This window comes from Elephantulus edwardii, unplaced genomic scaffold (genome assembly GCF_000299155.1).
Source record: "Elephantulus edwardii isolate Elephantulus edwardi_28Jun2011 unplaced genomic scaffold, EleEdw1.0 scaffold00184, whole genome shotgun sequence".
Taxonomy (NCBI): domain Eukaryota; kingdom Metazoa; phylum Chordata; class Mammalia; order Macroscelidea; family Macroscelididae; genus Elephantulus; species Elephantulus edwardii.
The window spans coordinates 3242466-3269036 of NW_006399934.1; the positions used below are offsets into that span (position 1 = coordinate 3242466).

Below are 26571 nucleotides of genomic sequence, written 5' to 3' on the forward strand. Positions count from 1 at the left end.
ATGGAATACTACACTGCATTGAAAAACAAGGAACTCATGCAATATTATTCAAAATGGGTGAGCCTGGAGGACATTATGCTGAGTGAAATATCTCAGTAACAAAAGGACAAATATTGAATGGTGCCACTGTTGTAAAACAGGACTGACCTTGGGGTTGGGGGGAGACTGAGAAAGATGGGTTCAATAATGTATACTTTATTGAAACAGATGAGGGAGGAAACTGTTTAAAAGGAATATGTGATTAGGTAATTTTGCCATGACAGGAGTCCAGAGCAAAGGCTGCATAGTGGAGTGGACCTGGGGGGAGAGATTGTAAAACATTGAAAGAATTTTTCTTTTACTTTTCCAAGAGGGCACTAGGGGGGAGAAAAGTACAACAATGAATGAATGGGATTTCTTTTTGGAGTGACAAATTATTTTAGTGATCGCTGCATGATTGTAAATATACTAAAAACCATTTCATTGTACAAACGAAGGGGTACATTTAATGGTATGTGAACTACATCTTATGAAGATGTTCTTAAAATTAATGGCATAATAGTTCTCACCACATAGATTCATTGTGAGAATTAAATGAGATATATACCAGATTAAGGAATGGATAAAATGGTGACCAAACTAGGAAACTAGACCTGGAGAGTGGAGTTGGGCAAGGGAAGATAAAACTCACTCACTCACTCATCGCCATCACCAGAACTCCCTCACAAGAATAAATAATAGGTAAGAAAAGAGAGCCCCCTTATAAAAAATAAACAATAGGTAAATGAAGTAGAAGGAACTCTTATGCCTCAGTCCATAGGGAGTTGCACTTTAAAGCCAAAAGGTAGTGCCTCTGCTTTGTTCACAATAGCAAAGAGTTGGAAACAACCCAAGCTCCCATTAACAAACAAATAGAGAAGCTGTGGTATATTCACACAATGGAATACTATGCTGCACTGAAAAACAAGGAACTCATGAAATATTATACAAAATGGGTGACCCTGGAGGACATTATGCTAAGTGAAATATTGAAGTCACAAAAGGACAAATATTGCATAGTGCCACTGTTGTAAAATGGGACTGACATCAGGATTCACGGAAGACTGAGAAAGAGGGGATAAAGAATATATACTGCATTGAAACAGATGAGGGAGAGAACTGTTTAAAAGGGATATATGACTAGGTATTGTTGTCATTACAGGAGTCTAGAATGAAGGCTGCACAGTGGAGTGGATTTGGGGGGAGGGATTGTATAACAATAAAAGAATGTTCTTTTACTTTTCAAAGAGAAGAGCAAATTGGGGGGGTGCAGGGAGAAAAGTGCAACAATAAATAAATGGAAACCCTAAGTCTCTGTAAACTTTCATTAAAATTAATTTTATTAAAAAATAGGTAGTGCCTCTGATGGTACAAATCCACAAGCTGCTCTGTGGGTGAAAGCTAGGCAGTCTCTTCCTATGCTATTTACAGCCTCAGAAAACTCACTGGAGGGTCGCCTCAGTACCATCTTGACAGCAGTGAGTTATGAGCATTCTTTTTTTTTTTTTATTTTAAACTGATTTATTTGCAAAGTTTGAATACATTGTTTTTCACAAAAGATCTTTCCCATTTCCTTCACCCCCCCACCCACCAAATTGTGTAACCCTAATCTGGAGATCAACCACTTGGCCAACTTACTGGAAGAGATCTATATTTGTTCCCATTCCAAAGAAAGGTGACCCAACAGAGTGGAAACTACAGAACAATATCATTGATTTCACATGCAAGCAAGATTCTACTGAAGATTATCCAAAAACGACTGGAATAGCACATCAGTAGAGAACTGCCAGAACTCCAGGCTGGGTTTAGAAGGGGTCGTGGTACTAGGGATATTGTAGCTAATGTTAGATGGGTCTTAGCTGAAAGCAGGGAGTACTAGAGGAATGTCTGTGTTTCCTTGATCATGCAAAGGCGTTTGACTGTGTGGATCATAACAAACTGTGGCTGACTCTGAGAAGAACAGGAATCTCAGAACACTTGATCGTGCTAATGAGAAACCTATACTTGGACCATGAGGCAGTTGTCAGAACAGAGCAAGGAAACACTGCCTGGTTCAAAATTGGGGAGGGTGTACACCAGGGATGTGTCCTGTCTCCATACCTTTTCAACCCGTATGCGGAACAGATCATCCGGAAGGCTGGGCTCCATGAGGAGAAATGTGGGGTCAAGACTGGTGGAAGATCTATCAACAATCTGTGTTATGCAGATGACACAACCCTGTTGCTGAAACTGAAGAGGACCTGAAGCTCTTGGAGCAGAGGATCAAGAACTACAGCCTTCAATATGGATTGAGGCTCAATGTCAAGAAGAGAAAGATTCTCACCACTGGACCAATTGGCAGCATCAGGATGGATGGTGAAGAGGAAGAGACTGTTCACAGCTTTCATTTGCTTGGCTCCGTAGTCACCACTCTTGGCACCAGCAGCCAGGAAATTAAAAGATGTATTGCAATGGGAAAGTCTGCTGTTAGGGACTTCTCCAAAGTAGTGAAGAGCAGTGGTGTCTCTCTGGAGACTAAGGTGCATCTGATACAGGCTTTGGTCTCCCCAACCACTTGTTATGCATCAGAGAGTGGACAATGACCAAGGAGGATAGAAGGAGAATTGGTGCCTTTGAGCTGTGGTGCTGGAGGATAGTATTGAGGGTATCATGGACTGCTAGGAAAACAAACAGATTCATCCTAGAAAGGGTTAAACCAGCCTGCTTCTTGGAGGCAAGGATTCTGAGGCCTCATGTGACATACTTTGGTCATGTAGTAAGGAGAGACCAGTCCTTGGAGAGGCACATCATGCTTGGGAGGGTGGAGGGCAGGCGCAGGAGGGGAAGACCCTCTATGAGGTGGATTGCTTCAGTGACTGGGGTAATTGGGATGGGAGTGTCGGAGACAGTGAGACTGGCACAGGACCAAGCAGAGTTTAGGGCTGCTGTACATAAGGTCGCTATGAGTTGCAAGCAACTCCATGGCATATAACAGCAACATGATTCACTCACACACACACACACACACACACACCAATTCTCACCCGTTTCCATCCTCCCGTTTCTTGGATCCTCTTCTTCATTCTACAATAATGATTTTATATAGTATTTGTCCTTGTGGGACTCAGTTCACTAACTCAGAACATCATACTCTCCAGTCCCTCCCAAGTTAGGTAGTAATTTACAAAATCATTGCTCCTATATGCTGCGTAGTATTCCATTGTATGAATGTACCACAGCTTCTCAATCCAACTTCTTGTTTGTGGTTGGACATCTGGACCATTTCCATGTTCTTGCAATGGTGAATAACGCTGCTGTGAACATTGGGTGTAGAAGTCTCCATTTGCCTGTTTTCTTAGGGTATATTCCAAGCAATGGAATAGCTGGGTCCTATGGAATTTCTATGTTCAGTTTTTTGAGGAAGCGCTGAACTGCCTTCCAGAGTGGTTGTACCAATGAGCATTCTTTACATTGAGTTTGTTGTTGTGTACCTTCAAGTCATAACAGACCCATATCTGACCCTCCCGTGGGTTTTCAGAGACCCACACGGGAGGAGATTGCCTATCCTTTTCCCAAGGAGCGGCGGGTTGATTCGAACCACGTGCACTTGGGATTGCAGCACAGGTTCTTACCACAATAGGTTTTATAATTCAGAAAAGTACATAAATATGTGGTATTCATTTATTCCTTTCACTGAATTGTCCTCAAAAAAGTCCCCTTCCCACTCTTGTGGATTGAGGGCCAACATTCTATTCTTAGCCTTTGATCCTGTTTGTATTTTTGTGTCTATTTTTCCAGATTTCCTCAGGTTTGCCTCTCTTTCTCCCCTTCCACCACCAATTTACTACTGTGTGTTAGTCAGAAAGCCTTAAATAGCCCAGTTTATTCACAAAATCCTCCCCGCCTACAACAGGAAAGTCCTCAAACCTCAAAAGGGTTCCCTGCTCCCTCCCTTTCTTTACCCTAGACTTTCCCCACTTTTAATTCTGTCCCTGTAACCAAACATGCCCTGAAATAAGATTTTCATTTCTTCACTTTGCCAGTTGAAACGCTGCCAGTACAGGAGCGGGAGGCAGTCACCATGGAGCGCGTGACCGGAAGTCGGCTTCCTGGGCCGCGACCCGGGCTGAACTCCAGAGGGCTGACGTCACCGGTCCGGGCGGCGGCGGAAGCCATTGCCCAACCGTAGGAAAAGGGCCGTAACTGCACTTATCTCTGCCATGCTCTCGCTGTCAGTTCAGAAAATCATTTTCCTAGATGAGAGGAAGCTGAGTAGTACTGGGAAGCGGCTTGGCCTTTCTACTACATGATGTGTGGAGCGTGGGGCGGCACCGCTGCAGAATTTAAGATCTGAGCCCCGGATTCAGAGTCACAAAACGTCAGTCCCAGCTCTTGGGACGCGGAGCTCTGCCACCTAACTTCTGACCTTTACTAAATCATTCAGTTTCTTTTGGTGGGTCTTCTTCACTATGAATAATCATACCTACCTCACTCAGCTATTGCTCCAAGACTTGAATGAGGTAATCTAAGAAGGATTTTGTGAAATAGAAGCAGGATGTCAAGGCAAAATAAAGATCCTGTCCTCCGTATTCCCCTCTCAAGCCTAAAGGAACAGGTCCTAAAAGGACAGGATGGAGAAGAGACACGGGGCAATTACAAAGCTGGACAGCTGAGATGTGTAACTTAGTCTCTCCATCCTGTTAAACAAACCTATCGCCCGGTCAACTTGTTGTGAAAGTGGATTCAGACTGTATGGGACCTTATGCATTAGAGTGGAACAACGTGATGTCAGTCTGAAGACCAAAGTGCACCTGATTCAAGCCATAGTCTTTTTAATCACTTGCCATGTGTCTGAAAGCTAGACAGTGAATAAAGATGACTGAAGAAGAACTGACACCTTTGAGCTATAGTTTTAGAGAAAAGTGCTATCCATGAACTAGTGAAAGAACTAACAGATAAGTTTTTAATAAAGTGCAGCCAGAATGCTCCTTCAGGCAAGATGACAAAGCTTTGTCTCTCATACTTTGTAGATGTTTTTAAGAGTTTCCTTGCAAAGGAACATTATGCTTGGAAAGGTAGAAAGTCAGCGAAAGAGAGGAAGACTCTCACCGAGATGGGTTGACACTGTGACTGCAGCAATGGTTTCAAGTGTGTCAGAGATAATGAGGATGGCACAGAATAGGACAGTTTTCAGATCTGTTGTTCATTACATCACTATGAGCCATATTCAACTTGACAGTACCTAACAACCTATGTTATAGAATAGGAGTACTCCAAAGAGGTTGTGGCTATAATCTTTATGGAAGCAGATTGCTAGGCCTTTCTTCCACAGGTCTACTGGATGGTTTTCTAACAGCTAACTACTAAGTTAGGATGAGAGCACAAACTATTTATACCATATAATCAAGACCCACCTAAAAACGTATTGCCAAGTGATGATTTCTGACCCATAATGACCTTTCATCAGGTGTTGGAAGGTGCACATCTTTACAGGAGGTGACTGTCCATCTGTCTGCCTCAGAACAACTAGTGGATTAGAACTGTTGACCTTTTGGTTAACAGCCTGATATGTTAAACAGTAAGCCACTCTGTTATTGGAATCAACTCAGCTGACCCTTTATTGAATTTCTGAGACTTTAAATCCTGAGAGAGGAGATTTCCCATCTTTCTCCCAAAGAGCTGCAGGTGGCTTTGAACCACCAGAGAAGCATGACCTTTTGGTGTTGGTTAGCAACACAACTTCCTGTGGGATATGACAACAGAGCTCTCTGCTTTAAACCATGGCATTTGCCCTCAGTTTAGACTCATGATGACCCCATATGTGAAAAATAGAACTTCCTACCATAGAGGGTTTTTAAAATTTTTTTTTTCATGGAATGAGAGTATTTATTGATTTTGTTCTATACTTCTCCATCTAAAATCTTGTTTTAATGTTATATTTTAATTTTTTTTCATTGTTGTACATTTTCTTCCCTCCACCATAGTTTCCAAGGCTGTGACCTTTCTTCTGAAACACCTTTATATGGGTTTGAACCACCAACTTTTGGTTAGTCTCAACTCTCAAAACTCATTGTCATCAAGTTGCTGACCCTCTAGCAGATTTTCAGGAGGGTGGAGAAGGAGATTGATTGTCGTTCTCCTCGAGACATCACTGGTGGATATGAAATAAGTGAGGTGTTCCACCTTTGGGGTAGATAGCTCCCTACTAATGCCACCAGACCTCTTTGGTTAGTAGTCAAGTACTTAACCAATTATACCACCCAAGTAAACTACTCTGCCCCAGTTAACCTAACTAGAAAGTGGGGTATTAGAAATACCCATAATTCATGATGAAGCTGCTGGGAATGTGAATCAAATTACTTCACACAGAGCACACAGAACAGTGCCCAGTGCAAGAGGGAGTTCAGGGAGCCTTGGGCTCACTTCCAATCCAGAAACTTCATAGAATGAGAGTCTACTCCAACTCACTGTTCACACAGCAAGCAAAGCATTTTGACTAAAATCTGTCCCTACTCCACCTACTGAATGACAAACATCTTAACATATTATTTGAATATCTTTGATAGGCCTTGAGTTCCCCCTCAGCCTCATCTCCTAACACCCGCTGCTTCTCCACTCTCATTAAGACTCCAGAACCCATCACTACCTACAGCCCTTTGCCTCTACCACTTGGGCTGCTTGTGTTCTCTGCTTTCCTTCTCGTCTCTTCCCCTCAACTCACCTCATCTTTTCTAACCTCTAGTAATCTGGAAGTGTTTCTTTAATGTGTTTTTGTTTTCTTATTGTGTACTGTCGAAGTGGATCCAACTGGCACAGGAAGAGATTGCCCCTCCTTCTCCAGCAGTACATCTGGTGGATTTGAACCACGTGCCTTCAGGATTACAGTGCCGCTTTTCCTTAATGTTTTTATGCATAGAAAGGTACACTATCCCACAAGAAGCACCTCTTCCAGGAAGCTCTCTGCCGTGGATCGACTTATGTCCTTCCACAAAAAAGACCTTGTTTAGAAATAGGGTCTTTGAAGATATTAAAATCCATCAGTTAGGTAACACAGTGGGGTGGGCCCTAGTGAATTGGGTCTTTATAAAAGAGTAGAGACACAGACAGACATTCAGAAGGAAAACAACCACATGAGGATGTAACCACATCCTAGTTGTATTGCAACTGCAACCAAGGAGCACCCAGGGCTACAAAAAGTCCCTAAACCTAAATAAACACTGGAGGGAATTAGTGGCTGTTCCTGGAGTCTCAGAACCCTAATCTCAGGGGACATAAAGTCAACTGGTATATCATAGTCCACAAAGGCAATGTTTTACATGCTATTTTGTTGAATAGAAGCTGGGGTTTTAAAAGTTTATGAGCTACCACAACAAGATAAAGGTAAACAACCCAATTGAAAAATGGGAACAGGATATAAACAGACACTTCACCAAAGAAGATATCTAGGTGGCAACAAACACATGAAGAAATGTTCAAAATCCCTAGCTCTAAGAGAGATACAAATCAAAACGACTCTGAGATATCATCTCACTGCAGCAAGAATAGCAAAATTTAACAGAACAGCAAACAACAAGTGCTGGCTAGGTTGTGGAGAAACTAGAACCTTTGTTCACTTTTGGTGGGAATATAAAATGGTGCAACCACTATGGAAAGGAGTGTGGCACTTTCTCAAAAAGTTGCAAATAGAAATACCATTTGATCCAGCAATTCCACTACTTGGAATATACCCCAAAGAAACCATAACAGCCACCCTAGCAGATATATGCACACCCATGTTTATCGCGGCTTTGTTCACAGTAGCAAAGAGTGAGAAACAACCTAAGTGCCCATCAACAAACAAACGGATAGAGAAGCTGTGGTTTATTCACACAATGAAATAGTACGCTGCATTGAAAAACAAGGAACTCATGCAATATTATTCAAAATGGGTGACCCTGGAGGACATTATGCTGAATGAAATATCTTAGTCACAAAAGGACAAATGTTGCATAGTGTCACTGTTGTAAAACAGGACTATCATTGCAGTTGAGGGAAGACAGAGAAGGAGGAGAGCAATAATGTACACTGCACTGAAACAGATGAGAGAGACCACTGTTTAAAAGGGATGTGTGATTAGGTATATTTGTCATGACAGGAGTCCAAAATGAGGGCTGCACAGTGGAGTGGACTTGGGGGAAGGGATTGTATAACAATGAAAGAGTTTTTCTTTTACTTTTCAAGGAGAAGAGAGAATTGTGGGGAGGGGATGGCCAGGGCGAAAAGTGCAACAATGAATGATTGTAAACCCTCAGTCTCTGTAAACTTTCATTAAAATTCATTTTAAAAATATCTTTTTAAGTTTATGAGCCATCATCTAAGCTATAACTATTGGTTTCTCCCTGTGTGGAACAAAGAAGAAGGAAGAAAAGCAAAGTTGTACTGAAACAACTCGTTAAAAAAAAACTAGTGGATCATGTGAACTTCAACTTCTACAACACTGAGACAAGAACTAGATTGTATCCAGTTACCACTGCTGACCACTCTCAAAAGGAAGAATTCTGGATAGAGTTGGGAGAAGTACGGGACAAAACTTAAAAACATAAAAATAACTAAGCTTACTGGTCCAAGTTGTTCTTGTTACAGGCCATCAAGCCAGAACCATAGTTCTGAAAATCCTCTCCAGAGGATTTTCAAAGGCAATAAATCACACAGGAGGAGATTTCCCATCCTTCTTCCACAGAGCAGCTGGTAGATTCGACCCACATGCCCTTGGGACTGTAGTACAACTTCTTATATATATAATTCTCACTGGCATTGAATAAAAATATTTTGAAGTGTGCCTCCAGATAGCACGTTTGCTATTATAAATCATTGTAAATACTTGTAACTTTAATATATCCTATACAATAATAATAGTCATATATAATGGGTTATGGTGAAGAGATTGAGATTGTTCACAGCTTTAGTTTGCTTGGCTCCACAATCAACACTCTTGTCACCAGTAGCCAGGAAATTAAAAGGCGCATTGAGATGGGAAAGTCTGTTGTTAGGGACCTCTCCAAAGTACTGAAGAGCAATGGTATCTCTCTGGAGACTAGATGCGTCTAATATAGGCCATGGTCTTTGCAATCACTTGTTATGCATCAGAGAGTTGGACAATGACCAAGGAGGACAGAAGGAGAATTGATGCCTTTGAGCTGTGGTGCTGGAGAAGAGTATTGAGGGTACCATGGACTACTAGGAAAACAGATTCATCCTGGAAAGGGTTAAACCGGGTGGCTCCCTGGAGGCAAGGATTCTGAGGCTCCATCTAACATACTTTGGACATTTTGTAGGAGAGACCGGTCCTGGAGAGGGACATCATGCTTGGTAGGGTGGAGGGACAGCACAGGAGGGGAAGGCCCTCTATGAGGTGGATTGATTCAGTGGCTGGGATAATTGGGATGGAAGTGTCAGAGGCAGTGTGATTGGCACAGGACAGAGCAGAGTTAAGACTGTTGTACATAGGGTCGCTATGAATTGCAAGCGACTCGACGGCACATAACAACAACAATAATGAGTTAAGAAATTGTCAGCAGCTGAAGTGTTTGGGATCACAGAAGCCTAGAAAGCTTCAGATATAAGCTATCAGATCAAGGACTGGACAACGGAAGATAGGTGTTGAAGGGAGTGGGTAGGAGTGGATGGGTATCCTGGTGGATGGTGGAGCAGGGAAATAAGGGGGTCGAGACACTTAGGCCAAGGGCAGGGACAACACTGAAACTAATGGTTAATTCCACAATTAGGGGAAAATCTTTCACTTTTTCCTTTAAAATGCATGTCTGTCCGATAGTTTTCTAAATCTGAGCATTCAGATTAAGACACACTAGGAAGGATTGACCATCCACTTCCGAAATAGCAAGCCTCTGAAAACCCTACATACAATAAGGACAGCACAGGAGGGGAAGGCCCTCTACGAGGTGGATTGATTGAGTGACTAGGGTAATCAGGGTGGGTGTGTAGAGACAGTGAGATTGGCACAGGACAGAGCAGAGTTTAGGGCTGCTGTACACAGGGTCGCTATGAGTTGCAAGTGACTGGATGGCACATAACAACAACAACATAATGGATTTTACTGGGCTGGGCAATTAAATATAGGTTGAATGAATGTTCACATCCCAGGGACTGCCTATCTAGTCTTCTAGGTTCTCATGTGCCTAAAAGGAGAGATTCAAATATTTGTGAACAGGCCTAATAACAATCAGGATGAGTATTACTGTTCACACTTAAGCGATGAGATAGCTAAGGTTCCAGGGACTTAGATGTTCAAAGATGAACAGTAAATAGCTGAGAAGGGGACTGGACTCACAGCTTTTAACTCCTGGGACTAGGTCCTTCACTGGATTTGAGCATCCAGTTTGAGTAGTCTCACCCTTACCTGCCATCTTCTACAGGCTCTTTGAAATCTGATGTGAGCCATGACTTGGTGGCAGCCACAAAGCAAGATAGTAAGAATCCCGTTTTGTTTACCAGCCTTTGCCTGACCTCTGGTGCAGGGCACCAGAATCTCTCCACAACAAAGGTGTTTTTTTGGAAACTTTCCATTCTTTTTTTTTTTTTAAGTATCAGTCTTTTAATAATCATAGGCCCTAGGACACAACTTGAAATTAAAAAATTTTTTTTTTAAAAAAACCCACAAAATCCACAACAACAACAACAAAAAGCAAACCTCTTTTCACTCACAGCAGGACACCATTTGAGTGATGCACAGGATGACTTATTTTTCATACAAAGAAAATTATTTTGATTACATTAATTAAGCAGTTTACATAACCTTCTATAGTTAGCCACGTCACATAAATTTTAAATGTGTTTACAATAAACAACTTCAACAGAGTAAGTTTTTCTGCAAAATCATTTCTCATATGAAACTTTCCATTCTTCAGGCAAAGCCAGTTAGACCACAAAATGTGTAACAAAATTTGTAGGCAAATTAATCTGTGTGGATAGAAATTAGAATAGCAGTTATTAGGAAGAGGGGAAAGAGATACTGCATGTTGACTGGAAATATGGAACCTTCTAGGTTGATACTATTTTGATCTGAATGGTGGTTAAATGGGTGACTACGGATGTAGTAGTACATTTAAGATTGTATACTTTCTGTTATGATATCACTATGGATTGAATTAGGTCCCTTCCCCTAAATATACTATAAAATTTAACTCCTACAACTGTAATTAAAGTCTCATTTGGCAATGAGTTGGTTTTTTGTAAATAAAGAAATATTTGTGTAGGGCAGTCAATCTCTTTTGAGATATAAAAGATCGATTAAGCAGCAAGCAAGCAATCAGAGATAGAGCATGATAGAGGAACATGAATATCACCCAGTAACTGAAGAAGGGAAGCTCAAAAAAGGTGTGGGTCTTCCCCAGAGCTGACAGGCAAAGAAAGCCTCCCCTCAGAGCCAATGTTCTGAACTTTCATTTCTAGCTTCTCGAACTACATGAAAGTAATTTTGTATTTGTTGAAGTCATTCACTTGTAGTTCTGTTATTGCAGCACTCGATTAATTAGGACAGTCAGTTTTATCTCAATAAAGTGACTAGGAAATTTGGCTTCTAACTAAAAGATTGCCACTCCAAACACACCAGCCACTCCATGAGAGGAAAACTGGACAGTCTGCTAAAAGATTTATAGCCTTGGAAACCCTAAAGGCAGGTCTGCTCTGTTCCATGGCATGGCTATGAGTCAGAATTGCACTGATGGCAGTGGACTTATTTGGTGGGTTTTATCATAATTAAAAATGTTTACTGTGGTGCAATCACTATGAAAGGCAGTATGGCACTTTCTCAAAAAGTTGCAATAGAAATACTATTTGAAATACTATTTGATCCAGCAATTCCACTACTGGGAATATACCCCCAAAGAAACCATAACTGCCAACCAAGCAGATATATGCACACCCATGTTTATCACAGCTTTGTTCACAATAGCTAAAAGTTGGGAACAACGTAAGTGCCTATCAACAAACAAATGGATAGAGAAGCTGTGGTATATTCACACAATAGAATACTACGCTGCTTTGAAAAACAAGGAACTCATGAAATATTATTCATAACAAGTGACCCTGCTGAGTGAAATATCTCAGTCACAAAAGGGCAAATTTTGCGTACTGCCACTGTTGTAAAATGGGACTGACATCGGGATTGGGAGGAGACTGAGAAAGATGGAATAAATGATATATACTGCATTGAAATAGATGAGGGAGAAAACTGTTTAAAAGGGATATATGATTATGTATTATTGTCATCACAGAAGTCCAGAATGAAAGCTGCATAGTGGAGTGGACTTGGGGGGAGGGACTGTATAACAATGAAAAAATTTTTCTTTTACTTTTCAAAGAGAAGAGCAAACTAGGTGGTAGGTTGGGCAGGGAGAAAAGTACAACAGTGAATGAATGGGAATCCAAAGTCTCTATAAACTTTCATTAAAATTAATAAATTTTTAAAAATTTTAAATTGTTTACTGTGAGTAAATATTCTGTTAAGTGATGAAAAAGTCAAGTATCAGAGTGGAAGAAATATTTGAAAACCACATAATCAACAAAAGGGCATGCATCCAGAATATACAAAGAACTCTGAAAATTCAGCAGTAATAACACAACCAAGGTAATAAATGGGCCAAGGACTTAAACTGAAAAGGCACCAAAGAGGATATGTTGTGGTTATGTGCTGTTGAGTTGAAACCTATAAACTGCACAGGAGGAAGCAGCTAGTGGACACAAACTGTCTGCCTTTGAGTTGTCAGCACAACTACTTACCCATTAGGCCACCAGAGCTCCCTCAAGAAGACATAAGGCAGGCAGATAGGCACATTAAAAGCTGTTCTACTGGAGCTCTGGTGGCCTAGTGGCAAGGAACTGCAACTACAATCCCAGAGGTGCACGGTTCGAATCCACCAGATGCTCTGTCGGGGAAGGAGGGACAATCTCCTCCTGTACCAGTCAGATCTGATTTGACGGTACACTCACACAAAAATAATAATTAATTAATTAATTAATTAATAAAACTGTTCTACAGTACTGGAAAATGCACACTAACGCCACAGTGAGGCACCACCACAGACCTATCTTCAAAATTCAAGCCATTGAGTTTGTTCCAAATGATAGCAACCCTCCGTTGGGTTTCCATCCATTGCAGTGAATGGAAGGAGATTGCCCATCTTTTGTCCAACGAACCACTGGTGAATTCAAACCTCCTGAGCTGTGCAGCCTTTGGACTAGCAGCACAGCTTGCACTACACCACCAGAGTTTCCTTACAGATCTGTTAGAATAATTAAAGTAAAAATAGTGACAGCACTGCCAAGTGCTGCTAGCGAGGGTGCACCCCACTCTCTGTTGGTGGGTGGAATGCAAAATGGGACAGCTACTCTGGAAAATAGTTTGGCAATTTCTTATAAAGTTAAACAAAATTTTTCCATATGACTCAGCAAATCCCTAGTTATTTACCCTAGAGAAATAAATACATGTTCACACAAAAGCTTGTACACTAAATATGCATACCAGCTTTATGAGTAATAGCAAACAAACTAAGATGAATGGGTAAATGGATGTGGACTAACCATACCATGAAACACCATTCAATAAATGCAATAAAAGATAAGGAACTCTTGGTACATGGCAGCAACTTAGGGGGATTTCAAAGGCACTGTGCCTGAGCGGGACAAGGTGATCTTCAAATGTTACTTATGATTCCATTTAGATAATGTTTCTTAAGAAACTAAACTGTAATGACAGATCTATGGTTGCCTGGAGCTTTCTCTTTTTTGTTGTTCCCAATTAATTTTTTAATAATTTTCTATATTATACTGGTTTGCTTACAAAGCTTGCATACCTTGTTTCTCATACCGGATCTTTCCTATTTCCTTTACTTCCTCTACTCTTCAAATTGTGCAACCCTATGATTAGCACATCCTCACCCCTCTGCCCTTTCCCTCTTCCCCTGGGATCCTCATAACCTGTTTTACTAGTTACCTATTTCTACAATAACAATCTTGTACAGTATTTGTCCATATGGGTTGGAGTTAGTTACTTAGCATAATGAGGAGCTTTCTTGACAAGAGAAAAAGATGTAACTATAAAAATTAACATGTGAGGATTTTTGAAGAGTGAAGGAATTGTTAATGTGTTTAATGTAGAGGTGATCACATAAATTTCTACATGTGTTAAAATTAATAGAACTGTACACTTTTAAAGATTTCATTGTGGGTTTGTTTGGGGGTATTTTTTATTGCTGGTGGTTGTTATGTGCTGTCAAGTTGCCTTCAACTCATAGTGGCCCTATGTACAACAGCTCTGAAGTCTGCCCTGTCCTAAGCCAGTGTCGCTGACTCTGACACACCTTCCCACATTGTCCCAGTTACTGTATCAATCCATCTCTTCCAGGGTCTCCCTCTCCTGTACTGTCCCTCCACCCTTCCAAACATATGTCCTTCTGCAAGGACCAGTCTCTTCTGGCCACATGCCCAAAGTATATGAGATGGAGCTTCAAAATCCTAACCTCCAAGGAGAGACTTGGTTTCACCCTCTCCAAGACAGACCTATTTGTTTTCTTGGTGGTCCATGATATGTTTAAGACTCTTCCCCTACCACCCCAACTCAAAGGCATCAATTCTTCTTCTGTTATCCTTAGTTATTGTCTGATGCATAGCAAGTAATTGCGAAGACCATGGACTGGATCAGGCACACCTTAGTCTCTAGACTGGCATCATTGCTTCTCAGTACTCTGGAGAGGTCCCTGACAGCAGATTTTCCCAGTGCAATTCATCTTTTGATTTCCTGACTGCTGGCACTAAGAGTGTTAATTGATTGTGGAGCCAAGCAAGCTGTAATTGTTAACAACCTCAATCTCTTCTCCACCTATCATGGTGCTGCCAATTAGCCCAGTGGTAAGAATCTTTGTCTTCTTAATGTTGAAGGCTACAGTCCTTGACTTTCTGCAGCAAGCACTTAAGGGTAGTGGTTGCTATTGCACCAATTCCAACTCGCAGTCACCCTCTGTGTACAAAGTTGAGCCATAGCTTTGTATACAACCCTATACAAAGATGATCCACAGGGTTTTCCATGTTGTGATCCCCTGAAAGTAGATTACCAAACCTGTCTTTGTTGCAAACCAGACGCAGGAAGAAAGCCAGGACACGAGGAAATGAATTCTGAAAAAGAGGAAAGGCTGAGGCAGAAGTCCTCTCACAGCTTAGCACTGTGAAAGGCCACTTTCTTAGTCTTCCCGTGGTTTTTATTTAGTTTAAGCCAATCCGCCTAAAAAAGTTCAATCACTGGAGACTATATTTTCCTTATACTTAAGTATTGCCAACATAACAATGGGTAAACTGACACTTCATCCCCTCGGGTGGGAGGCTGGGCAGATTTCTCTGTTTGCAGAGGGCATCCAGTATCTCCTCCAGGGGCTGGATGGAATTCTCTGTGTGCAGAGGGTGCTCAGTCCTGTCTGGACTCTCATCTCAGCTATGGCCCAGCTGTCACTATGCCAGGGAATCCACATGTCTTTCATATTACCTCTGTGTGAGTTTTCGCATGCTAATTTTTAAATTTTTTTTACATTTTAAGTCTGTTTTTAAAATTAAAAAGAAACATTTCAGTCCAGAAAAGAGCACAGAAGAGATTCTGAACCCCAAGAAAAGTATACTCTTTGGGGACCCTATAATCATACGGTCACACAATTTAATGGGTGGAGGGAGGTGGAAAGATCTGATGTGAAAAACAATGTATATGAACTTTGTAAATAAATCAATATATATGGGGTCAAGATTGGTGGACGATTTATCAACAACCTGCGTTATGCGGATGACACAACCCTGCTTGCTGAAACTGAGGAGGACCTGAAGCGCCTGCTGCAGAGTGTCAAGGACTGCAGCCTACAATATGGATTGAGGCTCAATGTCAAGAAGACAAAGATTCTCACCACTGGACCAATTGGCAGCATCAGGATGGATGGTGAAGAGATTGAGATTGTACACAGCTTTAGTTTGCTTGGCTCCATAGTCAACAGTCTGGGCACCAGCAGTCAGGAAATTAAAAGGCGCATTGCCATGAGAAAGTCTGCTGTTAGGGACCTCTCCAAAGTGCTGAAGAGCAGTGGTGTCTCTCTGGAGACTAAGGTGCGTCTGATACAGGCTTTGGTCTCCCCAACCACTTGTTATGCATCAGAGAGTGGACAATGACCAAGGAGGATAGAAGGAGAATTGGTGCCTTTGAGCTGTGGTGCTGGAGAAGAGTATTGAGAATACCATGGACTGCTAGGAAAACAAACAGATTTGTCCTGGAAAGGGTTAAACCGGGTGGCTCCTTGGAGGCAAGGATTCTGAGGCTCCGTCTAACATACTTTGGACATGTTGTGAGGAGAGACCGGTCCTTAGAGAGGGACATCATGCTTGGGAGGGTGGAGGGACAGCGCAGGAGAGGAAGGCCCTCTATGAGGTGGATTGATTCGGTGACTGGGATAATTGGGATGGGAGTGTCAGAGACGGTGCAATTGGCACAGGACAGAGCAGAGTTTAGGGCTGTTGTACATAGGGTCGCTATGAGTCGCAGGCGACTCGACGGCACATAACAACAAAATTTTTTTAAATGTAAAATAATAAAAGCATACACTTCTTCCCTCCCTAATCCTGTACCTGGCCAGGGAATGTTCTTGGGTCCTCTATGTGTCATACCTTTTCCTTATCTTCTCCCGCTAGCCCAGTGTGATCCACAGATCCCCTCCTTAGATGTCAAGTCCAGGAGAGGAAGGAATCCAGTTTGCTTTGCTCTAGACAGGAATGATGGAATGTTCTAGCACACTGATTCATCTTGGCACAATTAACACCTATCCTATATTTAGCCTGCACTCTAGCTGCACAGCTGGAGGGCATCAGTGGCCTTCCCACTCACAACCCAGAGACTCCCCAGCTGTCCTGTTGCCTAAAGTTGGAAGACATAAACAATCTTCAGAGTTTATTGTCAATGTCATGTTAATTTGGGGAGTATATTTTTATAATAAAAATAACATCTGTTAAGCATGTTGATTTTTTTTAAATCTCAAACATTAAGAAAAGTATACCCAGTCTGACTTCATAAAGTATACACAATCATAATTATTACTAGTTACTTCTCTGTCTAGAAATACATATGTATATGTAAGCAAATATGTTCATGTATATGTAACAGGTAAGGATGGCTCCATGGTTCTTTGGAGTACAAGTATATTCTATTTCTTTATGGACTTGTACATACCAAATATGGCTTCAGCCCTGACCTTCAATGAATGGAATGCTTGTCTTTGACAGTTTTCAAGCTGTTTCCTTTGTATCAGAGGCAGATGCCCAGACTTGTGCCATCCTGAGGAAACAGGAGACTGGTCATCCAACCACTTGATCAACACAGACCCACTCCTTTCCCAGGTCTGTGAGGTCTATTAGATGCCAAACCATCAGCTAACCAGTTTCTAATCATTCAAATGTGACATAAGTAAAATCAAGGGGTGGGAGGTGGGGAAGTAAAGAATGAAGGGTAAAGAAAAAAGAAGGGAAAAGCAGCTTTGGAAGGAATTTGGTATTTCCAAAGAAGAGAAAGAAATGAAGAAAAGTATCAAAATAGTCATTGGGAGGGGGAATCACAGCTCTATAGTAAAACCTTGGGTTTCATATAGTTGGGGATTTTGTTTTACATTGGGAGGGCACCATACTTCTCTATCTTCATGATCTGGCCTTTTCTAGGAGTCAGGGAGCTCTGAAAGTGGTTCAGAGGTTCAAGCCCCATCATGGACTGAGGAACTCCTTTGGAACAAGTCAGATCACTGCATGCTCTGAAGAAGCTGTGTCCATTCTCTTCTCTGAGTCCTCAGCAGCCCAACAGTCAACCGAACAGTATGTCACTGCTTTCACACCCTCCCCTCTCAAATCAGACAGCTGGCACCATCTGGAACCAAGGCCCACTTTGGAGTCTGGCTCTCCCAAAAACAGATCAAAGCCCCCCCCCCAAAAAAAACAAACAAAAAAACCCCACAAAACCCAAACCCAACTAGTTGCTGTCCAATCAAGGCCCATTGTTGGGGACCTCACATGGGGCACATTAGAACCTGTGCCTTATAGTGCTTTTTTGCATTTATCTTTGAAAACAATTTTTATTATTACATTTGATGGAATTTTTTTGGTCATTGTAGTAGAATTAACAGAAACATGTCCTGAAATCTGTTTCCAAAGATCCACTCGTTAAAGATATGTCCTTTTTAAATCATTAAACATATGATATTCCTCAATATTAATTATATCATCATAATCAGATTATTTTTCTTCACATTGCTTTTCAAACTAATATGTTGCTGCTGTTAGGAGTCATCAGGTCAATTTGGACCCACAGCCACTCTGTACAACAGAATAGAACACTATCTGATCCTTTGCCATCCTCACAACCGCTGTTGTGCTTTAAGCTTATTGTTGCAGCCACTGGGCTAATCCATCTCATTGAACATCTTCCTATTTCTCATTGACTCTCTACCAAATATCATGTTCTTCACCACAGATTGGCTCCCCCTAATTATATGCCCAAAATTATGTGAGATAAAGTCTTTCCACCTTCATCTCCTAGGCTTTTGCCAAGTACATTTTCATCCTCAATGTAATATTTTTGCTCTTCTTTGAGCTGTGGCTCTGGAGAAGAGTATTGAATATACCATGGACTGAGAGCAGAACAAACAAGTTTGTCCTGGAGAGGGTGAAGCCAGGCTGCTCCTTGGAGGCAAGGATTCTGAAGTTTCTTCTGACATACCTTGGACATGTTGCAAGGAGGGACAAGTCCTTGGAGAGAGATATGCTTGGGAGAATAGAGGGACAGCGCAGGAGAGGAAGATTCTCAGTGAGAAGGATTGATTCAGTCACTGGGGATATGGGGATGGGTATGTCGGAGACAATAAGATTGGCAAGACATAGAGCAGGCAGGGTTTAGAGCTGTTCTACATAAGGTCGCTATGAGTCACAGGCGATTTGATGGCACATAACACAACAACACTTTAAAAGGTCTTTTTAAAGTCTATTTTTCAATTCTATACATTTATTATATATCATATATCTTTTTCCCCAATGAGACAGAGGTAGATAGGCAAATAAATCACTCTACACCTGCCGACAACTAGTCAATTTCGACTAATAGCGACCCTTCATGGCAGAGTAGAACTGGCCCATAGAGTTTCCTAGCCTGTAATTTTTATAAAAGTTGTTGTTATTGTGTGCTGTGGAGTCAGAATCAACCCATAGTTGAAACTTCAGTGGATTTTCAGAGGCAGTAAATTACATGGGAAGAGATTGCCCATCCTTCTCCTGAGGAGCAGCTGGTGGATTCAAACTCGGAACTACATGCCTTTGGGACAGTAACACAGCTTCTTACCACTAGGCCACCAGAGCTCACTGTCACAACTGTCTGCCTTACCCACAGAGTTTTCATCCTTGTGCAGGGGCCATGCTAATCTTCTCTATATAGTTCCAATATTATTATATGCACAGCCAAAGTGAGAACAACCCATAGAGTTTTCAGTGGCTGACTTCTTACAAGGCATTTCTTCCAAGATATCTTGGGATATATTCAAGCCTCTAATCTTTTGATTAACAGTCAAGTTTGTTAACTGTTTGTAACACTCAGGGTTCCCTTCTTTTAAAACACATATTTTAAATGTCAAACTTCCTGGAGCATCAGAAACTTACAACTGCAAGAAAACTAAGTCCTGACCACCTAGGAAAAAAGAGAAGAAAATATCTTATTTCGGTTTCTTGTTTGTTGTCTCCCCTTCAGTTTTATTATTATTATTATTATTATTAATGCTTTTCCTGTTTTATCTTTGTTGTTGTTGTTGTTATGTGCCATCGAGTCGTTTGCGACTCATAGCGACCCTATGTACAACAGCCCTAAACCCTGCTCTATCCTGTGCCAATCTCATTGCCTCTGACACACCCATCCCGATTACCCCAGTCACTGAATCAACCCACCTCATAGAGGGTCTTCCCCTCCTGCGCTGTCCCTCTACTCTACCCAGCATGATGTCCCTCTCTAAAGACCTGTCTCTCCTTACAACATGTCCAAAGTATGTGAGGCGAAGCCCCAGAATCCTTGCCTCCAAGGAGCAGCCTGGTTTAACCCTCTCTACAATGAATCTGTTTGTTTTCTTGGCAGTCCATGGTACATTCAATACTCTTCTCCAGCACCACAGCTCAAAGGTGTCAATTCTCCTTCTATCCTCCCTAGTCATTTATCTTTACATTTCTAATTTTTCTGGGCAATTTATTTCTCTCTCACTAAACTCATCTTGGTTGTCCTCCCAATCTTTTTACCTCTGAGTTCTATTACAAGTCTTCTTACTACTTCTACATTCTGGTTTTCCCTTTTGTACTGATAATTAGCACTGGTGCCATATCACCTGTCAGATTGTGAGATACTTTCTTGAAGGTGGGAGCCAAGACTTACTATCTAGATTCCCTGGATTGTAGATGTTGAATGCATATCTACTGATGCTAGTCAGCTTCATGAAGCAACGGAGTTGGCGCTTATTTTTCTTTTTTCTACAAACAAAACCTTATTATAGCCAGAATGGACACAAACAAAGAAACGTCTTATGCAATATATGCCAAAGGTCTTACAGGAGGCTTCCATCGTCCTCAAGGACTAGTTACATCCTATCCCTGCCAAAACAACAAACAGGTCTTGAAAAAGGTGCAGCCAGAGTGCTCATTGGAGGCAAAGATGATGAAGAAGCTTCGTCTCACATACTTTGGGCATGTTACTAGTAGAGGCTGAGGAAGACCCTTAACCACCAGGTGGATTGACACAGTGACTGCAGCAATGGGCATGAGTGTGTCAGAGATTGCAAAGATGACACAGGATAGGAGAAAGTTCAGATCTGTTGTTCACAGGGTCACTATGAGTCATACTCGACTTAACAGCACCTAACTACAACAATAATCTCATGCGTGAATGTTCTTCTCACTCCAGGAAACAGTGACATTTTTTTTCCTAACTTTTTACTATGGTTTGAGTGAAAGCTTACAGAGCAGATTGATATTCAATTCAACCATCTATAAATATTTTGTTTTAAGACATTTATTACAATCCAAACACTATAATAGTATTTTCCCCATTACTTCTCTGTAGTTTTTATTCCTATCTATTCATCTATCCTTTCCCTTTCTGCCTTCTGAGCTTTATATCTGAGGAAATACTTCCTTACTGATCTTGAATGGTTGATTATTCAAAGAACTAAGCACCTCCCTAATGTTATTGTTCACCTTCTAGGTCTTGTTGTTGTTTGGCTGAAAACTGTACCACAGGGATAAATGCTTTTTTAAAATTTTTATTCTTAATTTTTGTTACATTAAGTTCACAATAAACTATCCTTCTATATAACCCATTCACTTAAATGTCATTTAAAGATGATGTCTTTTGGGAAAGTCACAATCAGGAGGTCAATTCATAAATGTTTGTGAGAATTTTCTTTGAAACAGTGGTTCATGTTTGCCAAAGGAGAGTTAAAGGAACAGAAAGGATCCTTTTGAGAGACTTCAATCTACCCAATAAAATACATAAATTGTTGGTGCAACCACTGTGGAAGGCGGTATGGCGCTTTCTCAAAAAGTTGCAAATAGAGATACCATTTGACCCAGCAATTCCACTACTGGGAATATACACCAAAGAAACCATAACTGACATCCAAGCAGATATATGCACACCCATGTTTATTGTGGCTTTGTTCACAATAGCAAGGAGTTGGAAACAACCTAAGTGCCCACAACAAACAAATGGATAAAGAAGCTGCGGTATATTCACACGATGGAATGCTACACTGCACTGAAAAAACAAGGAACTCATATTCAAAATGGGTGACCCTGGAGGACATCATGCTGAGTGAAGTATCTCAGTCAAAAAAGGACAAATACTGCATGGTGCCACTGTTGTAAAACAGGACTGACATAGGGGGAGACGTAGGGGGCAGACTGAGAAAGATGGGTTCAATAATGTATACTGCATTGAAACAGATGAGGGAGAAAACTACTTAAAAGGGAAATGTGATTAGGTATTTTTGTCATGACAGGAGTCTAGAGCGAAAGCTACATGGTGGAGTGGATCTGGGGGAGGGTTTGTAAAACAATGAAAGAATTTTTCTTTTACCTTTCCAAGAGGGTAGTGTACTAGGGGGGAGAGGGGAGAAAAGTGAAACAATGAATGAATGGAAATCCAAAGTTTCTGTAAATATTTTCTTAAATTAATAAAAATTTTTTTTAAAAAAGAAAATATACAATGGGGGGAAAAAAGAAAAAAAATACATATGTTGTTGTTGTGTACTGTAGAGTTGGAACCAACCATAGCTGATCCTCCAGTGGGTTTTCAGAGGCAGTTAAATCGCACAAGAGGAGATTGCCCATCCTTCTTCCACAGAGCAGCTGGTGGCCTCGAACTGTGTGTCTTCACAACTGCAGTGCAGCTTCTTGGCCACCAGACAGACCTCCCTGAAATATATCGTAGCTAATAAACTACTTGAAAACAACTTATGTCAACAGAAGGAGCTCTGGTGGTGTAATTCATGGTGTACTGTGCTACTGACTGCTCTTCTCTGGTGATTCAAGCCCACTGGTAACCCCAGAAGAGGAAAGATGGGCAGTCTTTCCCATTACAATTTATAGCCTTGGAAGCTCAGTGGAGAGCTCTATGAGTTGTAATTAACTCAATGATTAGTGAGTTTGAGTTTGCCTTCAGGTTAGTGGATATTTATTGACTACCTATTAAAACAAGTCAATAGTCACAGCTTATTAAGGTACAGGCACTATATACTTCTTCTGGGAATACTGCACCTAGTGAGGCAGATCTGCTTCCTGCTTTGTCTTTGGCTCTCAGGGGAGAGTCATGAAACACACAGGAAAGACTTACGAAAGGTGGAGTAGAGAGTGTCATGGAAATGGAGGGGACTGAGCACAAGATGAGGGGTTGGGAAAGGCCTCCCTTTGTTTTTAAGGACTTAGAAGGTCTTCAAAGACTTAGTTTCTAAGTGCTGCTGAAATATAAAGACTACAAGTGGGTAGCTTTAACAAACAAAAATTTATTTATTTCCAAATTCAGGGCACCACCTCTAACAAAAAGCTTCCTCTCTCCTTCTCTTTCCTTGGAGAATTTCATGGCACAGCATCCATCTTCCTCCTTCTCTGCTTGTTTGCTTGATTAATCTGCTTTCATGTCTAAAAGACACTCTACACAAATACTGCCTCATTAATATAACAAAGGAAACCCATTCCCAAATAGGATTATAATCGTAGGTATGTTGTTGTTAAATGCCATCAAGTCCAGTATGACTCATAGTGACCCTGTGAACAACATATCTGAATTCTTATCATCCCCAACACGTTTGAGCCTATTGATTCAAATTTCAATATGCTTTATGTCCATAGACTGTATCAATCCATCTCATTGAGGATCTTCCTTTCATTCAGTGAGCATGATGTTCCTCTCCAAAGAATAGCCTCTCTTAACAACACAACCAGGAAGCAGTTGTCAGAACAGAGCAAAGAAACAATGCATGGCTCAAAATCAGGAAAGGAGTGGGTCAGGGATACATTAAATGTATATGTTGAACAGATAATTCAGGAGACTGGATTTTATGAGTAGGACTATGGCATGAGAATGAGGAAGACTCATCAACAACCTATGTTATGCAGATGACAAACCTTGCTTGCCAAAACTGAGGAGAACCTGAAGTGCTTGCTGCAGAAGGTCAAGAATTGCAGCCTTCAATATGGACTGAAGTTCAACAATCAAGAAAACAAAGATTCTCACCACTGGGCCATTTGGCAGCACCATGATAGATAGAGAAGAGATTGAGATTGTTCAAAATTTCAGCTTTCTTGGCTTTACAAACAACACTCTTGACATCAGCAGTCAGCAAATCAAAAGACAAATTACATTACAAAAATCTGCTGTCAGACACCTCTCCCAAGTGCTGGAAGGCAATAATGTCAATCTAGAGACTAAGGTGTGCCTGATTGAGGCCATGGTCTTTGCAATTACTTGCTATGCATCAAAGAGCTGGACAATGACTAAGGATGATAGAAGTGTCAATGTCTTTGAATTGTGGTACTGGTGAAGAGTATTGAACATAATACTATGGACTGCCAAAAGAATAAATCAGTCTGTCCTAAAAAAGAGTGAAACCAAGTTGCTTCTTGGAGACAAGGATCTTTCACTTACTTTGGGCATGATGCCAGGAGGGACCAGTCCTTGGAGAAAGATATCATGCTTGAAGGGTGTAGTGTCAGTGAAGAAGAGGAAGACCCTGGATGAGATAGATTGACACAATAACTGGAGTAACATGGGTAGGTGTGTTGGAGACAGTGAGACCTGCTCAGAATGGAGCATAGATCAGAGCTATTAATAGTACATAGGGTGGTCACTATGAGTCACAGGCAACTCCACAACACATAACAACAACACATTCAAAGCATGTGAGATGAAATTGCCTTAGCTTTACCTCCAAGAAGCACTCTGGTTGTACTTTCTCCATGACATATGTTTGTTCTTTTGGCAGTACATGGGATATTCAACCCTCCTCTCCAATGCCATAACTCAAATGCATCAATTCTACTCCTATCAATCTTACTCACTCTCCAATTCTCAGATACATAACAGGAGACACAAAGGCCGGTTTGCATCAGGCATATCTTAGTCTTAAATTTCACATCATTTTGGAACCATAGGTAAAGGAGTTGGCATTTACAACACGTTTGGAGACACACAATTCAGTCCACAACAGAGATTACATTGAAACTGGGACTTCAAAGTGACAAATCACAATACAAAGACTGTCAGGGCTGCGGGGGGGGGGGGGGATCAAGGCTATTCAGGAGACAAAGGAAAACATTTTATCAAAAAATTAATTCAATGAGTCTGCACAGGCAAAAAATGAAAAGGTTTCATCTGGGTAAAAAAAAAAGTAGAAGCTCACCAATAAAGCAGGGATTGAGTCTGTCCTCTGATTCTCAAAGGGGATTGTAAATGCTTTTTTTTAAAAAAAACACTTAGGTCTCAATTTTTAAAAGAGCAAACAGTTCGCAAACAATTCCAAGACAGATATGTGATATCTTGGTGAATTCAAGTTTTAAAAAGTGGGCAAAACTATATCTGCATGCTTCAAAGTTAAACAGTTTTTTCTTTGCCAAGACTGACTAGGAGTGGGTCAGGCAAAAGAAAAAGAGAAAGTAGTCGAAGGGTCAGAGCTGCAAGAAAGCTAGACAAGCTTGAGCAACCAAAAGAATGCCAGGACATTGAAGTCCAGAGGCAGAGAAGAGTGGGGCTTAAAAGAACGTCGGAAGGTAAGCTAGATCAAGAAAGGGCTAGCAAGAAACATTGAGATTTTTGCACATCCATGGTTATTGCTTCTTTGTTCACAATAGCAGAGTTGGAAATAACCCAAGTGTCAATCAATAAATGAATGGATAGAGAAGCTGTGATATATTCATACAATGGAATATTATGAAGCACTGAAAAACAAAGAACTCATGAAATATACAAAATGAGTGACCATGGAAGACATTATGCTGAGTGAAATATCTCAGTTACAAAAAGACAAATACTGTGTAATGCTACTGTTATAAAACAGGACTGACAGGGGGGTTGGAGAGAAACTAAGAAAGGGGATAAATAATGATGGCATTGAAATGGACAAAGAGAGAATTATATAAGATGAATATATGATTAAGTATTATTGGTGTGACAAGAGTCCAGAATAAGAGCTACATAGTAAATTCATCTGTGGGAGGGACTCTATAACAATGAAAGAAGGTTTTTTTTTCTAAAGAAAAAATAAACCGAGGGGGAAGGGGGCAAGGAGGAAAATGTGCAACAATGAATGAATGGAAATCCAAGTTCTTTATAAACACAATAAAATCTCAATTAAAATTAGAAAAGAAACATTGGGATTTTAAGCCACCAATAAACCTGTTCAGATTTACATCTGTGAAAGCTGCACAGTGAAATAGGGATCTGAGCAAGGCAGAGAAAGAGCAGGGCAGGAAGGTGAGGACATAGACAAAAGATGATAGTGGCTCATGAGTGGTGATCTGGAGCTGAGAAAAAGTGAAGATAGTTCAAGAGAAAATTGATAGCTCTTGAGGACTAACAGAGAAGGAACAGGAGGGAAAAGACAACTCCAAAGGCCTGTAAGGTCAAGTGAAAATAGCGCCAGTCTAAAGTCTGGATTCAAAGCCTGTGAGAATTAGATTGAGAGAACCTTTTCATGAAGATCGTGCCCAAAGCAAAGAAGGAAGCCCCTGTCTCTCCCAAAACTGAAGCCAAAGTAAAGGCATTAAAGACCTGAAGGACATCCACAGCCACACACACACCCCCCAAAAAAAAACAGATATACAAGTCACCCATCTCCTGACAGTCTAAGATGCTGAGATGCCAAAGGCTGCCCAAATACCCCTCTGAAAGCACCTTCAGGAGAAACAATATGCTATTATCAAGTTTCCAGTGATACCGGTTCAGCCACGAAGATAGATGATAGATAGATGAAGGAGAAGAAGAAGAAGGAG

General features: G+C 41.0%; 1 pseudogene; it reads left to right on the forward strand.

Annotated features, from left to right (window-relative positions):
- The window catches only part of LOC102871422, a 50553-nt pseudogene that overhangs the window by 12722 nt on the left and 11260 nt on the right, over positions 1-26571 (forward strand).